We start from the raw sequence: 18,461 nt of genomic DNA on the forward strand, positions 1-18,461 counted from the left end.
TCCCTGACCGGTTCTCTGGCTCCAACTCGGGCAACACGGTCACCCTGACCATCAGTGGGGCCCGGGCTGAGGACGAGGCTGAGTATTACTGCCAGTCCTATGACAGCAGTGGAAATGTTCACAGTGACACAGGCAGATGGGGAAGAGAGACAAATCCTCTTCTCCATCTGGGTCTTCCTCTCCTCTGGCGACAGGAGGCCTATGGACAAGCAGGGGGCAGGTCTGGCCCAGGCCTTCATATGTGAAGTTCCCCGGCCTCCACCCCCACCCCCTGCTTACCAGGAGTTCTGCACAGGGACGGACAATGGGGCATTTGTGCTGACAGACTCGGTTGCCCTGGTCTCTGGGCCTGGGTATGAACTGGAGATCTAGGGCCTGGGTGGGGAAAGACACGGGGAGCCTTTTCTCTAGTGCACAATATCTCTACATTCTCCGTGTGCTATGAGCCACTGTTCACACAACTGACCAGGATCAATGTCCAAATTTCCCAGAACAGCTGAGCTGCTAAAGCCCTAGGCCATAAGTAAAGACCCCTCCACCTGCATGGAACAGATCGGGACAGTAGACAAGGGGGCCACCCACACTGCTCTTCAGGACTCAGAAGCCCCCCACTGCTGCCTGGAGTCCCTGATAGCTCACAGGGGTGCAACACATGGGGAAGTGCTGTTGGCCCTGAGATCTGCTGCCCCCCGATCTGTCCCTTCTCAGGGAGCCAGAGAAGAATGATGTCCTGATGCCTGGATCCCTGTCCTGCCTCATGCTACCAGGTCCTGAGACGTCCGAAAGATAGAGCTCTCTGCAGGAAGGAGCCTCATCTGAAGGTGAAACTCTGTGGGTTGCTCTCCTTCTACCCAAGATGATATCCCTTCTCCTTCCACTCCTTCCAGATTTTTTACATAGGCACTTCTCCATCTCAGAGTCTACCTCCAGGAACCCATTCTGGGGTGGCTGGCATCACTACCACAGTCCTCAGGCAACAGAGAAGGCCCCAGATATACCCATGACCTCTCGGGTTCTCTCCCCCAATCCCCAGTGTGCATGTCCAAACTCCCTGGAGATGAGATCACTTCATCTATTTTTATACAGTGAGAAAAGGACCAGACACACCAGGTGCTCTGGGTTCTGACAGACAGTTGGAGAGTCACATCCCCCCTGATGGTAATTTGGGGTATATGGGGACAGTGCCCTCGTCCTACAGAATGGCCAGAAGACATGCCACCACAGGAGACCCACAATGGGTTTGGCCACAGGTCTACCCCACATCCTGCACAAAAATATCTCTTTACACACGTCTGACCCAGAAATATGGACAGAAAACAATGATATGAAATGAGTTCAGTCTGTCAATGCGATACATAAGAAGCCACCAAGTCTCCCTTGTCCACAGGAGATCCACTCAGATCCATTTTTCTAGTCTCATTCTTTCCCTCAAAAGAGGCAATGTCCACAGTAAGGACCCCAGACTCGACACTTCTTTGGGCAAGTGCTGCACCACAGGGTCGATCCTGACCCAGAGGAATCTCAACATGGCAATGGTCTGGATATTGTATGAATATAGGAGAGAAGTTGGTAGAGACTGTGTGCTGTGTCACCAGAGCAAGGGTGTCCACCCTGCTCCCCCACTCACAGCATAAATCTATGAGGCAGGGTCTCTGTCTCCTTCACACTGATCCCCAGGACAGAATGTCTCCCGGACCAAAGTGGGGCTGAATGAATGTTCACTGAGTGTTCTCAGATCCCTGGATGTGGAGCAGGAGCCACCACCACACTATTTGGGCCCAGCACCCTAAGTCTGCACCAGTAAGAGGCAGTCTCTGTGTCCTGTCCCCCAGGGACCCAGTCCTGCACCCCACCCATGACCGCCCAACAACCCAGAAGTGTGTGCTCTGAGGCCCCAGGGGCTGTCACCTCCTCAGCTGTGCTTATACCAATGTCCGAGGAGAATATGACCCCACCTGCCTGGTCTAGAGGCTGGCAGGGTCCATGAAGAGAAGAGTAACTTCTGCCCTGGGTCAGCAGGGCAAGAGCAGGGAACAAGGATGTGAGCAGTGGGCTCTCCATCTCCACCTGGACCAGGGACTTCCCTGGGCCTCCTGCAGCCAGCGTGGAGCGGCCACCAGGGGGCAGCAGAGATGACCTGGTGAAGCCACCTGCATAAGGGGGTGAGCCTGGTATCAGGGGTTCTAACAGGAGGGGGGCTGAGTAGTGACTGCACACTGAAACCTGCGGGGAAAGGTGCAGGATTTCTGCAGTATAACCTTGGACACTGATGTGAGTTCTAACCAGTGTCTCTCAGACTCAGGGGTCTCATAGATTTGCCTCTGTCACTAGCCCAGCTCCAGGACTTCATGGCTCTCCTGCCACACCATTCCTGCTATATCAGTCACTGCCAGACTTAACTGAAGGTCTGGTCCTGTCTCTGGCACTGAGAGCACCCTGGGGACACTGAGGCACAGCATCTATGTCCTGCCCCAGGACAACCCGCATAGACAGTAAGCAACCACACCTACAGGGCTTGCAAGACCTCCATGTGCCCTTAGCAAGAGAGAATTTTGTTTAGGCTTGATGCTCACAATCAGAGATCTGGGTAGGACACTGCACTGCCCTCAGGCTCCTCATGTCTCCCAGGTGCAAAGGCTACAGAATCTAAGGGAGGAAACCAGACCCCACTAGACACAGAGATTACAGCACAGTCCCCAGGTCTGAGGCTGGGTCTGCAAGGGGCTTCCCATCCACTTCCTTGTCCCTTGGGTCTCAGCCCTGCTCTCAAAACACAAGCTCTTCAGGAGGAGCCCCTGAGCCGTGGCTGATTTGCATGACCAGCAGGTGTCTCCAGCAAGGGGATAAGAGAGGCCTGGGGGGAACCTCTGCCCAGGCTGGGACCTGGGGAGCAGAATCAGGGTGCCTCCACCATGGCCTGGACCCCCCTCCTTGTCAGCCTCCTGGCTCTCTGCACAGGTACTGAGCCCTGGTCATACCCAGGACAGCAGCAAGTTTCTGGGACCAGCCAAAAACTGACCCTGAGTCCAGAACAGGGTGCCTGGAGAGGGTAGGACCTGAATGAAAAGGCTGGAGGAGTGAAGTCTTAGCACTAGCTCACTCACTCTGTGAGAGCCTGAGGGGCTGCCCTGACCCAGGGAAAATTAATGTTGTCTCCTTTGCGCAAAGGCTCCATCTACCAGCTATACCCATGGTACCAGGGGTGAGATGAGGGGAGGTAGAAACAGATGCCCAGAGACTTGTTGGGGCTGAGTTCAGGCACATGGGGTTCTCTTTGAATTGAGACCGAGAGGTGGGAACCCACCTCTCCTTTTCTCTCTTGCAGGTTCTGTGGCTTCCTATGTGCTGACACAGCTGCCATCCATGAGTGTGACCCTGAGGCAGACGGCCCGCATCACCTGTGAGGGAGACAGCATTGGAAGTAAAAGTGTTTACTGGTACCAGCAGAAGCTGGGCCAGGTCCCTGTACTGATTATCTATGATGATAGCAGCAGGCCGTCAGGGATCCCTGAGCGATTCTCCGGCGCCAACTCGGGGAACACGGCCACCCTGACCATCAGCGGGGCCCTGGCCGAGGACGAGGCTGACTATTACTGCCAGGTGTGGGACAGCAGTACTAAGGCTCACAGTGACACAGGCAGATGGGGAAGTGAGACAGAAACCCTTTCTCCCATCTGTGTTACCCTCCCCTCCAACCCGGGGCTGGTCACAGAGCAGGAGCAGGTCTGCCCCAGGTCCCCTCATCTGAGGTCACCAACCCTACTTCCTACCCAGTCCTCAGCACGTCTGCATCTAAGGTTCAGGAGAGCATTTACAGCTCACAGCACTATGTTGCCCTGGTTCCCAAGGCCTGGCTGTGAACAGGGGCCTGAGGGCCTGGGGAGAAAAAGATACGGGAGACGTTGGCCAGGGGCCATGCGCCTAAATTTCCATCACCATCTTGGGCTAATGCTCCTCCAAATGACCAGGCTGAGCACTCCAGTGTTTCCACTCAGCTGAGCTCCTGAAGCCCTAGGGACTTTGGTGGAGCCTTCCCTCCCTGTGTGGACCTATCAGGAGCAGGAGACATCGAAGGTCACGCACACCTCTCTTCTGGCTCACACGGCCCCCCACTGCCTAGAGCCCCTGACAGCCTACAGGGGTGCAACTCGTGGAGAAGTGCTGTTGGCCCTGAAACCTACTGCCCCAGGCTCAGTCCCCTTCTCAGAGAGCCTCAGATGAAATGATGTCCTCATTCTGGATCCCGGCCCTGCCTCATGCTCCCAGGTTTCTAGAGGTCCCAGGGATGAGCTACTTTACAGGAAGGATGCCTCATCTGATGGCTCATCCCTATGGGTCACCCTCCTTCTGCCCAAGCTGATATCCCTTCTCCTCCCAGAATTTTTACACAGGCACTTCTCCATCTCAGAGCCTCCTTCCAGGATCCCATTCCAGGGTGGCCGGCAAAATAGCCACAGTCTTCAGAGAGCACAGAAGGCCCCAGGATATACCCACAACCTCTCTAGTTCTCTCCCCCAATCCCCAGTGTGCGTGTCCAACCTCCCTTGAGGTGAGATCATTTCATCTATTTTATAGAGTGAGGAAAGGACCAGACATACCAGGTGCTCTAGGTTGTGACAGACAGATGGAGAGTCACATCCACCCTGATGGTGACTGGGGGAGAATCGGGACAGTTGCCTCGTCTTACAGAATGGCCGGAAGATATGCAATGGCAGGAGACACACAATGGGTGCAGCCACAGGTCTACCCCATGTCCTGCACAAGAATATCTCTCTACACCCACCTGACCCAGAAATATGGACAGAAACCAATGGTATGAAATGAGTACCGTCTGTCAATGCAACATGTAAGAAGCCACCGTGTCCCCCCTTGTCCACAGGAGATCCACTCAGATCTACACAAACCACAGCCTGCAAATAAAGGGAATATCGGGTCCTTGCTTCCACCTGATAATGTGCAACTGTCCCGATACAACCACACATAAGTTCTTTCTTCCATAGGAGGATACAAGCTACTCTTTTGTCTGCTAGGTATATTGATCTCTGTCTCACCTGATTTGTCATCCTCAACGTCAATACTGAGAGAGAAATTTTGCTCCTGTGGACACACCTGATATTAAGTGCTGATGGGCTGACACAGGTGGAGGAAACAGAAACATCTGATGACAATGTAGCCAGGTGCATTCCTGCCACAGAAGGAGAAACACTGAACCCTTCTGTCCTGCTCATTTCAGCCACTACCCTGTGCTCAGAGGAGGTCTGTAACTACTCTCCTCACCACAAACCCCAGGAGCCCCTTCCTTCAGAAAACACCTGAGCTAGTGATCATCCCATCAACTGGGCGGGACTACAGCTTCCTTCGGGAATTCTGGTCCATTATCAGACCTGCTGAACTGGAATAAGGTACAGTCATGACTTTATCACAAACCCAGGAGCCCCCGGGATCCCCTGAATTCATACATACCCCTGCCTGACCCAGGTGTGCAGAGACATCAGTTTCCCCGTGACAGCACAACTCACCCCAGCCAGCGCCCTCTCTTATCCTGACTCATCCCAGGAGGAGCTGAAAGGAGATCGGGTACACTAGGTACCCCCATAGCCGGGCAGGTAGTGTTCCCAGGGACATCACCCAACCCCAGAATACACTCGTGTGGCTGGACACGGACTATATTTTTTTTAAGATTTTCTTTATTTATACATGAGGGACACAGTGAGAGATGCAGAGACGTAGGAGAGTGAGAAGCAGTCTTCCTGCGAGGATCCGATGCAGGACTTGATCCCAAGACCCCAGGATCAGGCCCCCAGACAAAGGTAGATGCTCAGTCACTGAGTCACCCAGGCTCCCGACAGAAACTAATCTTGAACCATATTTCACATATCAGTACAGGCTCCGAACTGAATGAAGCTCAGGTGCCCAGAGTAGGACATTAAGGCCCTTGTCCCAGGGGGCCCAGTAGGACCTAGGGAGATAAGCAGAGGAAGTGAGACTTTCCATGGAGCCTGGACCCCCACCCTGTGAAGCTCAGTGAACACACAGTCTTCAGAGGAGGGGGGAGCCCCAGGACGCAGGTGCAGGTGGAAGAGGTGAGGGAGGGTGAGGCCTGGGCATCAGTGGGTGGAAGAGCTCCCGGTCGAGCCGGTGGCACTGGTCCTCCGAGGAAAACACTCTGAGCAGATTCACCTGTACTCGACAGCTCCCGGCACAGGTGACAGGACCCCAGGGAGACACAGTGTGAGGCTCCAGGGCCAAGCTGTCCTTCCCAACAGACTCCGTGAGATCAGGGCTCTGTCGTCAACTGTGTCCTCACAGCTCCCTCCTTAGGGCTGGGACAGTCACTGCAGACTCAGCCTCCCTATCTCTCTCAGGCCCTCTCTACTCGCCCCCTCGCACTTGCACACCCTGCCTCCCCTGACCCGAGGCTGACATTCACTCCATGTCCGTCACCCTGGGCGGGCACAGGATCCACTGCTTGGGAAATGAGCTCACCTGTGAACATGCCTCTCTGCCCTGCAGAAGCCAAGCCAGTCCCCCAGCCGGTCATACAGACATGAGTGACCATCCAAGCCCGATTCTGAAGCTGTAACATGGGGAACCCGCCCCACTGAGGATGAGCAGCCTGAGGGCCAGAAGAGAGTTGACCCCTGATGTTACAGTTACCGTGGCAATGGGAGCACCCAGCAGTGATGGAGGGGACACAGAAGGATGCGCGGTGGGACACACACCCTCCTCCATGGCCCGGCTCTCCCTCTCTCCTGCCCTCTGAGCAGCTGCTGGTCAGGCCTCAGGATCAGGTGTCCTCCCTGGTCTGGGACCTACCCTTAAAGGGAGGAGACTCTCACAAGCTCTCTGCTCTCCCCCCTCCCCTCCTTGCTCGCTCTTCTGCATCTCAGGGGACAGGTAGAAACTTTTCACGCAAAGCTGGCTACCTTGTCTCTAGAGACTTTATGTCATACATCATGTGGGCACAGAGGTCATTAAGTGTCACCCAGGAGGGGAGACAGTGTCTCAGACAGCACGGTCTGGTGGTAAACCTCTTCTCCTGGGTGCAGGTGGCCTGGATGGGCCCCAGGGGCTGCGTCACCTCTGGGTCTTGGGCGAGGTGTGCCCACCCCATGAAGGGCTCCCTGGGGCTTTCTGAGAGAGATACACATCCTTGATGCCCCAGGCCCTTCTCCCAGGGTTTTACAGAATCTGTAAAGGAAGTGCAGACACCACCTGGGAACCACCTGGTAACTTCCTCCTGGAACACTGTCCTCCCCGGTCCCAGGGCCTATCACCTGCACCAGGCAGCTCTGACCCTTAGCTCAGGTCTGACCCCCATGTACTCACACCTTCAACCAAGTGACCATGAGTGGTGGCCACGGCTGCATCAGGGCACGTCTGTCCTCTGAGGGGAAGGACTTTCCTCCAAGACTTAAATAGAACTTGTACATCAATGGAATTTCTCTTCATGATTCTTTGCATTGTTCTTTTGAAATTTATTTGGACACAATTGCTTGAGGTTCAAAGGCCAGATGAGCAATTGACTAAGAAGACCAGAAGTTTCCTCTATTTCCACTCTGGCTCATCAGGTTGACATCCTCGTGGGAGTGAGAGATGCAGGACAGAAAATCATTTTCTCCTCACTCATGAAAGAATGGCAGGTACAATTGCAATCCTTCCTCTAAAAATTACTCACCGGGCAGCCCAGATGGCTCAGTGGTTTACGCAGCCTTCAGCTCAGGGCGTGATCCTGGGGTCCTGGGATCGAGTCCTGCGTTGGGCTTTCTGCATGGGCTGTCTTTCTCCCTCTGCCTGTGTCTCTGCCTCTGTGTGTGTGTGTGTGTGTGTGTGTCTCTGAATAAATAAATAAATCTTTTAAAATATATAAAGTAAAAATTACTTACTAACCTGATGAACTAGAAAGTCGGTCTTACGTAGGAATCCCTTGCAGGAAATGATCATTCCAGGGAGTTTTCAGGTTAAAGGAGGGTGGGAAGTTTTCTCTGGAGAATTATATGTGGTGATTCTCCCCATAGAGTTGCTCAATAATGGGACATTTATTGCGTGGTGCCTCCCTGGTCCCCAGGTGGCCTTCTGACCACTTGCCTGCATCACCAGTAGGCAGCTGGAAGACTGAGAGGAAGAAGCTCAGGACCAACAACATTCTGGCTGAGGTTACCCCAGCTCCTCTCAGCCTGTGCAAGCCCCATCCACCAGCAAGGCCCATGAGTTCCAGGCACTGAGAGGAGGGGAAGGTGGAAACAAGAACCAGAGAATTCCTGGGACTGAGGCCAGGCAGGTGGGTTTCTGCTTGAGATGAGACCTGGCGCCAGAAGTCAACCTCTCCTCCTGTCTCTTGCAAGTTCTTTGGCGTCCTATATGCTGACTCAGCAGCCATTGGCAAGTGTAAACCTCAGCCAGTGGGCCAGCACCACCTGTGGTGGAGATAACATTGGAGAGAAAACTGTACAATGCAACCAGCAGAAGCCTGGCTAAGCTCTCATTATGGCTATCTATAAAGGTAGTGATCTACCCTCAGGGATCCCTGAGCAATTCCCTGGCCCCAACTCGGGTCAGGACCTCCCTGAACATCAGCGGGGCAAAGCCGACGACGAGGCTATTACTGCCAGTCAGCAGACATTAGTGGTAAGGCTCACATTGACACAGACCAATGGGGAAGTGAGGCTCAAGTCCCTTCGTTATCTGTATCATCCTTCCTCCAACGCCAGGGACCTGTACACAGAGCATGAGTAGGTCTCAGCCAAGTCCCAACATCTGGGGGCCCGAGGCTGCCCCCCTCCCATCCCTGCAAGCGAGCTCTGCACACAGCGAATTCGCAGAAAAGGTGGACACATTTATTGTCACTGTGTACTCTACACCTAAGCACATGAATGACCGTATTTGTAGGAGCAGATACAGAAGACATTGTACAAAGACCAAATCATTTAAAACTCCCTGGAATGATCACCACATGTTCTGAGATGGAAAAATGCAGACATGAGATTGAAAAAAGATTGGATGCTGCAGCAGGAGACATTAGTCATCTTGAGTCACAGCAATAGAAACTGTTCAGACTGAAGCACAGAGAGAAATAGCAAAACAATTGAATAAATCCTCTGTTTAGGTAGGACAACTTCATCGCCCCTAAAGATGAGTCACTGGAGAAACAGAGGCAGAGGAGATGAAGGATGGGTGGTGATTGAAGATATGTCTGAGGAGGAGGGGTAAGATGGTGGGAGAGTACGGTCCCCAAGTCACCTGTCCCCACCAAATTACCTAGATAGCTTTCAAATCATCCTGAAAAACTAGTAACTCGGCCTGAGATTTAAAGAGAGAACAGCTGGAATGCTACAGTGAGAAGAGTTCACCCTTCTATCAAGGATAACTTGTTTTTTGGCCACTCTGCACTGAGCAAAATGACTAGAAGGAAAAACTCACCTCAAAAGAATGAATCAGAAACAGTCCTCTCTCCCACAGAGTCATAAAATTTGGATTACAAGTCAATGTCAGAAAGCCAATTCAGAAGCACTATTTTAAAGCTACTGGTGGCTCTAAGAAAAAGCATAAAGGACTCAAGAGACTCCATGACTGCAGAATTTACATCTATTCAGGCAGAAATTAAAAATCAATTAAATGAGATGCAATCCAAACTAGAGGTCCTAAGGATGAGGGTTAGGGAGGTAGAAGAACGAGTGAGTGACATAGAAGACAAATTGATGGCTAGGAGGGAAACTGAGAAAAAAAGAGAAAAACAATGAAAAGATAATGAGGACACGTTAAGGGAAATGAATGACAGCCTCACAAGGGAAAATCTATGTTTAATTGGCATTCCCGAGGGTGCAGAAAGGGACAGAGGTCCAGAATATGAATTTGAACAAATCATAGCTGACAACTTTCCTAATCTGGGAAGGGAAACAGGCATTCAGATCCAGGAAATGGAGATCCCCCCCCCCTAAAATCAATAAAAACCGCTCAACGACCTTGACATTTAATAATAAAGCTTGCAAATTCCAAAGATAAAGAGAAGATCCTTAAAGCAGCAAGAGACAAGAAATCTCTCACTTTTATGGGGAGAAATACTAGATTAACAGCAGACCTCTCCACAGAGACCTGGCAGGCCAGAAAGGGCTGGCAGGATACATTCAGGGTCCTATATGAGAAAAACCTGCAGCCAAGAATACTTTATCCAGCAAGGCTCTCATTCAGAATAGAAGGGGAGATAAAGAGCTTCCAAGACAGGCAGGAACTTAAAGAATATGCGACCTCCAAACCAGTTCTCCAAGAAATATTAATGGGGACTCTGTAAAGGATAGAGTAAGTCCACGGGAAAAATCCACAAAAAAGTGACTGAATAGGTATCATGATGGCAGAAATTCATATCTTTCAATAGTGACTCTGAACGTGAATAGGCTTAATGACCCCATCAAAAGGTGCAGGGTGTCAGACTGGATAAAAAACAGAACCCATCTAGTTGCTTTCTACAAGAGACTCATTTTAGACATAAGGACACCTACAGCCTGAAAATAAAAGGTTAGAGAACCATGTACCATTCAATGGTCCTCAAAAGAAAGCAGGGGTAGCCATCCTTATATCAGATAAACTAAAGTTTATCCCAAAGACTGTAGTGAGAGATGAAGAGGGACACTCTATCATACTTAAAGGATCTATCCAACAAGAGGACTTAAAAATCTTCAATATATATGCCCCAAATGTGGGAGCTGCCAAGGATATCAATCAATTAATAACCAAAGTGAAGACGTACTTAGATAATATTACACTGGTACTTGGTGACTTGAATGTAGCACGTTCTACAATCGACAGGTCTTCTAAGTACAATATCTCCAAAGAAACAAGAGCTTTGAATAATACACAGGACCAGATGGATTTCTCAGATATCTACAGAACTTTACCCCCAAACGCAACTAAATACACATTCTTCTCAAATGCCCATGGAATTTTCTCCAGACTAGACCACATACTGGGTCACAAATCAGGTCTTAGCCAATACCAAAAGATTGGGATCGTCCCTTGCATATTTTCAGACCACAGTGCTTTGAAATTAGAACTAAAACACAAGACGGATTTCAAGCATGTGGAGGTTAATTACCATCCTGCTGAAAGATGAAAGGGTCAACCAAGAAATTAAGGAAGAATTAAAAAGATTCATGGAAACTAATGAGAATGAACATACAACTGTTCAAAATCTTTGGGAAACAGCAAAAGCAGTCCTGAAGGGGAAATACATCACCATACAAGCATCCATCCAAAAACTGGAAAGAACTCAAATACAAAAGCAAACCTGACACCTAAAGGAGCTAGAGAAAAAACAGCAAATAGATCCTACACCCAGCAAAAGAAGAGAGTTAATAGAGATTCAAGCAGAACTCAATGAAATAGAGACCAGAAGAACCGTGGAACAGATCAACAAAACCAGCAGTTAGTTCTTTGGACCCTGCTCCAACTCTCTGCGAGCACCTTTCTGTCCAGGAAGATTGGTGCAGCTCCTACTCCTCTTAGCGGGGCTCTCCTGTCCTGGGGGCGCTGGTCGAGGCCATAGCCCGGCTCCTCGGGGCCCCTCCCCGTCGGATGCTTTTTGTTTCTTTATTTCCTTTTTTCCTTCTTCCTACCTTGATAGAAGCATGAATTTTTCTCACTGTAGCATTCCAGCCATTCTGGCTTTAAATCTCAGGCCGAATTCATAGGTTTTCAGGATGATGTGAAAGTTATCTAGGTAATTTGGTGGGGACAGGTGACTTCAGGACCCTACTCTTCCACCATTTTGCCCCCTCGGAGAATGGGGAAAATTAACAAAGCAGGAAACCACAAATGTTGGAGAGGATGTGGAGAAAGGGGAACACTCTTGCCCTGTTGGTGGGAATGGGAACTGGTGCAGCCACTCTGGAAAACTGTGTGGAGGTTCCTCAAAGAGTTAAAAGTAGACCTGCCATAGGACCCATCAATTGCACTGCTGTGGATTTACCCCAAAGATCCAGATGCAGTGAAACGCCGGGACACCTGACACTCCAGGGAGCAGGTGTCAATGGAAACACATTTTCCCATATTTTGGAGGTCAGCATTCTGAGATCTAGATGCCAACAGAGTTGTGCCTGTTTTGGAGGCTGTGAAGGACAATCTGATTCATGACCCTCTTCTAGCTCCTGGTGGTTTTCTGGCAATGTTTGGCATTCCTTGGCTTCTAGATTCCTTCTCTATCTTCATACAGTGTTTTTCCTTCACAGAGTCGGTCTGCAAATTTGTGTTTTTATAAGCACACCAGTGAAAATGGATTAGGCCGCCTCCTCCATAGCAACCTTTGTAATTTAACTGATTACATCTGCCATGATCCTCTTCAGTAAGAGGGTCCCATTGAGACATTCTGGGGCTTGGGTTTTAAGCATCTGAAGCTGGGAGCAGGGGACATAAATCAATGCACATGTCTCTTTGCCATGTTTGATCTCTCCCTTCCCATAGGGATTCTGCTGTTGAATGGGTACCACAGAGTTCTCAGGGCTCAGGTGGGGCATAACCGACAGCCCTGGAGAAACCCTGACCATCTCCTAAATGGCCCATGCCTCAGTGTTGACACCAAGGCCTTTCCCTGCTCTCTGATTTTCTCCACAGTGAGTGAATGACTACCATGTCTAGGGTGGCCTCCACTTTCTCCCAGTCAGATTATGAGTGAGAAAAGGATCTCCTAATCATCGTAGGAGGGGTCCAGTGCCAGCTGCCTTGGTGATGGAGTCCCCACAGAACACAAAGCTGATCTGCTTCTCCTCCAACTGCAGGTCTAGGTCCTCCTGAGCCCGCCTCAGCCCTGCTGTGGACATGGCATGTCTTGAGCGTTTTTAAGGCCTCTTGCCCTTCTCTGGTGCCCAGAGGGGGTCAGTGAGAGGTGTCCTGGTCTGTCTGTCCCAGGTTCTCTTCCCTCAGTGCCAAAAACCCCAGCCTGAGGCCCCCCAGCCCGCCCCTGTCCAACCAGCCTCCATGCTGCCCTCTGTGGTTGAGTCAGAGGACGCACACTGAGTGTCAACCCCTGGGATTTAGGGTGGCAGTTCTACACAACTATGTTCTCCTTCCTAGAACTAGGAGGTTACAAGTAGGGCCAACTCCAGTGAGACAACCGGGATAAGAAGACACATATGGCACAGTGTAGACCAGCATAAATACTCCTGCTCTAACTCTGCAGGGACATCCATGTTGGCTTTGTCTCTGTTAGAGAACAAGGACAATGTTCCTGTCCCAACGACCCAGCAAGCAGGACAGCAGACTGAGAGGATGTGCCTCCTGTGACCTATGACAAAGACAAGTGCCTCTCATGGTCTGTGGTGTAGTATATGTGTTTCTTTTTTTAATAATAAATTTATTTTTATTGGTGTTCAGTTTGCCAACACACAGAATAACACCCAGTGCTCATCCCGTCAAGTGCCCAAAACAATGCCCATGACCCAGTCACCCCAACCCCCCACCCTCCTCCCCTTTCACCACCCCTAGTTCGTTTCCCAGAGTTAGGAGTCTTCCATGTTCTGTCTCCCTTTCTGATATTTCCCACTTATTTTTTCTCCTTTCCCCTTTATTCCCTTTCACTATTATTTATATTCCCCGAATGAATGTGTTTCTTTGTGTGTCTGTTTGTCTGTGTGTGAGAGAGACAGAGGTAGAGATAGAGACAGAGATAGATCCAGAGAGTGAGAATGAATGAGAGAGATTTTAGAGTTTTCAAAAATCTGCCAAGTTTCAATATCCCAAACCTAAGACATACTATGTTTCCACACTATCCCTAATTCTCGGAACTCCAGTGACTATTCTAAATGTTTACTGAAAAAGGACTTAAAAAAAGGAAGAAGGAGTAAAACTCTTTTATGTGCTTAACACATATGAAGCACAATTCCAAGAACTTCACGTTTATTGAATTCTTTAATCGCTAATACTCTATGAATAAGCATTCTGATCATCACCCCAATATGCAGGTGCCGAAGCTGAGGCATGTAAGATGTGTAACTTGCCTGAGGTCAAAGCTAGAAAGTGGCCAATCCAGCAGAAAATCAAGATATTCTGATCCCCAGAATCCCTGGTATTCACCACCAAATTGTGGCCTCTCATTGTGCTTTCAAAGCTATGACATGGCCTATTTTGAATGCTCCAAAAGATTCTCTCACTTTTTTCCAAAAGCAAGTGACTGCTACTGGGGATTTGCAGAGCAACTGGGGCATCAGAAATAAAATTCAGGGTAGCCTGGATGGCTCAGCAGTTTAGCACTGCCTTCCGCCCAGGGCATGATCCTGGAGACCCGGGATCGAGTCCCACATCAGACTCCCTACATGGAGCCTGCTTCTACCATTGCCAGTGTCTCTCCCTCTCTCTCCCTCTCTGTGTTTCTCATTAATAAATACATAAAATCTTTCTAAAACAAAGAAATAAAATTCAAAACAATACATTGGGAAAATTTTTCTAGCGGCTACATTGTGAAAAAGAGAAAAAATGAATAGCATTTGATTTCACAGTCCAGTTTGTTTAGTTCTATTACTTGAAACTATATCCAATATGAATTAAAGGTAAAAACATTGATGTATTTTACTTTATTTTTATACTAAGTCTTTGAAATCTCATGGATCCTTCATAACTACAGCCCATCTCCATTGGGACTAGTCATATTTTATTCTCAGCATCTATCTGCACCTTGTAGCTACACATTAGACTGTGCAGGTTCAATGAATGAGGTTTCTTTAGGGTAAATGTCCTTGCAGTATAGACTCACAGCCAACTAGCTGTTTTTCCCAGGGACACACTACTCCAACACCATGAAGATCTCAGCACCCTTCCAAACAGATTCAATGAGGACAGACACTGGAAGAAAGAAGAGAGGATTATGACTGGAGGATCCCAAAACCGCTGAGATAAGGGGAGAAGGAGCATGGTAAGAGGGCAGGGCAGGGACGGATGGTAACTCAGGCCTGTGTTGTGTCCTGCATTGAAAACCACTTGCTCATCGCTCGGTGAGGCTGAGAAAATATTCTATCTCTCGATCTTAGTTTCCTTCTTTAAACAAATGGTGGAACATTTGTGCCTGAAGCATGCACCTTGTTTTTTTTTTATGCCTCATTGAAGTGCAGACTATAAACACTCATCAAGGGTTTAGCATCTCTTGAGGACTCAGAAGGAGTCATTATTAGAAACTGCCAATACATGTCGGGTGACATTCTCCAGAGTACACGAGAGATACTGTGGTCTTGGTTTGTGACCCCAATGAGTCCAAATCCCCTTGTCTATGCTCAAGTGCAATGAGTGTGACTGCGGCTCTCTGTACAGTAACTTGTACCAGTTCACATTCCCACCAACAGTGCAAGAGGGTTCCCCTTTCTCCACATCCTCTCTAACATTTGCTGTTTCCTGCCTTGTTAATTTTCCCCATTCTAACTGGTGTGAGGTGGTATCTCACTGGGGAGCTTCCTCAAAGAGTTAAAAATAGGTCTGCCTTACGAACCAGCAATTGCACTGCTGGGGATTTACAAATGCAGTGAAACGCCGGGAAGCCTGCACCTAAATATTTATAGCAGCAATGTCCACAATAGCCAAACTGTGGAAGGAGCCTCGGTGTCCATCGAAAGATGAATGGATAAAGATGTGGTCTATGTATACAAAGGAATATTCCTCAGCCATTAGAAACGACAAATACCCACCATTTGCATCGACATGGATGGAACTGATGGGTATTATGCTGAGTGAAATAAGTCAGTCGGAGAAAGGCAAACATTATATGGTCTCATTCATTTGGAGAATATAAAAAATAGTGAAAGGGAATAAAGGGGAAAGGAGAAACAATGAGTGGGAAATATCAGAGAGGGAGACAGACCATGAGAGACTCCTAACTCTGGAAAACGAACCAGGGGTGATGGAAGGGGAGGAGGGCGGGGGGTGTGGGAGAATAGGTGATGGGCACTGAGGGGTCACTTGATGGGATGAACACTGGGTGTTATTCTGTATGTTAGCAAAGTGAACACCAATAAAAATAAATTTATTATTAAAAAATTGAACTCCATTAAATATATATATATATATATATATATATATATATATATATATATGTATATCAAGAAAATCCCAGTGATTGAGGTCAAGCAGGTGGGGTTCTCCTTGAGATGAGGCCTCCAGTGGGAAAACCACCTCTCCTCGTCTCTCTTGCAGGTTCTATAGCCTCCTATGTACTGACTCAGCTGCCATCAGTGACTGTGAACCTGGGACAGACCACCAGCATCACCTGTGGTGGAGACAGCATTGGAGGGAGAACTGTTTACTGGTACCAGCAGAAGCCTGCCCAGCGCCCACTGCTGATTATCTATAATGATAGCAATTGGCCCTCAGAGATCCCTGCCTGATCTCTGGCTCCAACTCAGGGAACAGGGCCTCCCTAACCATCATTGGGGCCTGGGCCTAAGATGAGTCTGAGTATTACGGAGAGGTGTGGGACAGCAGTGCTAAGGCTCACAGTGACACAGGCTGAGAGGGAAGTGAGACACAAACCCCTCCCCCATCATTGTCACCCTCTCCTCTGGCCCCAGGAGGCCTGTCTGTGCACAGAGGAGGTGCAGGTGTGACCCAGGCCCCCTCCTGTGTGATTCCCAAGGGTCCCACTCCCCGAGCCCTCCAGGCAGGCTCTGTACAGGGAGCTTCAGGGGGGAATGGAAGGTTGACAGGACTAGGCTGTCTCGTGTCTCTCCTGGGGATGAATCCCAGAGAGAAGGCCTGGGTGGAAGGAAGATACAGAGAGACTTTCAATTCCATACTGTTGTCACTGGGCTACATTTTTTCCCCAATGATCCTGGATTAAAAACCAGAAATTCCCAGTTCAGCTGGGCTCCTGAAACCCAGGTCCTCAGCATCTGGGATTCTGAGTGGAGCAGACAAGTGCAGCAGACACTGTGGGTCGCCTCCATCCCCTCTTCTGACACCACTCACCCACTCACCCCTGCAGGCCCTCTCACAGCTCACAGAGCTGCTCCTAACAGCCAAGTGCTATGGCTCACAAATCAGTCTCCCCAGGGTTCAACCCCTAGAGACATTCTGTTGAAATATGGCCTGAGTCCACGATCCAAGGCCCTGCCTCAGGGTCAGAGGTCCAGGAAGGTTCCACCTTTCTGCAGGAAGGGGACCTCATCTGATGTCTCAATGTGGGCGTCTCTCCTTCTGCTCAGACTAACCTCTCCAAGTCCTCCCAGATTTCCTACACATGTGCTTCTCCAACTCAGTCTCCTTCAGGAACCCAGCGCAGGAAGGCTATCATCCCTGACAGGTCCTCGGAGACCCGAGGAGGCCACTTCGTACCTACAAACGGGGGTTTCTCCCTCAGGTGACCAATGTACCCATTCAGTCCCTAGACCATACCTTGTATTTGTATACAATGAAAAAAGATCCAGACAAACTGGGTGCTCTGGGTTTTGAAAGGCAATAGGAGAGGCGCATCCATTGGATGGTGAAAGGGGGACGTTGGGTAGTTGCTGCTGCCTATAAAGTGACCAGAAGAAGCGCGACCACAGGAGTGAGACGAAACACGGGTGATGCTTCACTTCTATCCTCAAATCTTGTTTGAAGATTTCCCTTTACCCCCACCCTACCCAGATACATGGATGGAAAACATTTCTGTGAAATACAGGTCAGCCTGTCAACAGTGACAATATGACACCACAGTCGACCCTCAACCCCACGAAATTTGTTCAGAGCACCACAAACCACAGTCTCTGAATAAAGAGAGTGTTGGCAGTCATGCTGCCACCTAACATGTTAAAACTATCCCAGGGACAATGACAAGTATGCTCACACTTTCCCCTCGAAAGGATGTGAATACGTTTTTCGCTGCTAGTGATCTTTACATTCCTGCCAGCAGACTGATTCCTCTAATATCAATATTGAAAAAGAAAGTTAACTATTTTTATCACACCTGAATTTAGATGTTGTGAATGTCATGTGAAAGACACCTCAAGGAGGAACTTAATAGGTAAGGATGAGGACTTCCAACCTTAAGGAAGACGTTGAAATAAAAATATTAGAATGAAATTTTTCTGTTATGTATTTAACACACACGCAAAGAAGAGATGGAATATTAATGTGAATGTTTCACAATAACAGCTACAGAATGTCCCCACATGCCCCTGCTCTCCCAGCCTTTAAGATTTTCAAAAACGGAGGGATGAATACTGCCTAAAAGGTCAAGAGATGAGCATCGCTCTACATGAGCCACATACATGAAGCCAAATCACAAGTACAGAGATTATCCTCCACAACCTGAGAAGCATCTTCAAGGGGACCAGTGAGGACATGTGGAGGCTTGGGGTGGCCAGGTTCACCTGTGCATCAGGAAACAGATATCTGTGGTCCCCATCATTATCTGGACCCTAACATCCCCGTCCACACTCTCTGCCCATGTACTGCCTCCCAGGACCTGCCTACAGGCTCAGCCGCCACAGGACCCTGAGCATGACTACGAC

General features: G+C 49.3%; 1 long non-coding RNA gene across 1 annotated transcript; it reads left to right on the plus strand.

The window, feature by feature from the left end:
* The first annotated feature begins 5,748 nt into the window (after window positions 1–5,748).
* Window positions 5,749–18,093, plus strand: LOC140619638 (uncharacterized). The gene is made up of 3 exons (XR_012019504.1): window positions 5,749–7,643; window positions 14,761–14,896; window positions 16,165–18,093. It is a non-coding gene; the product is annotated as an uncharacterized lncRNA (long non-coding RNA).
* The last annotated feature ends 368 nt before the right edge of the window (window positions 18,094–18,461 follow it).

This window comes from Canis lupus, chromosome 27 (assembly GCF_048164855.1).
Source record: "Canis lupus baileyi chromosome 27, mCanLup2.hap1, whole genome shotgun sequence".
In the NCBI taxonomy this organism is placed as follows: Eukaryota; Metazoa; Chordata; class Mammalia; order Carnivora; family Canidae; genus Canis; species Canis lupus.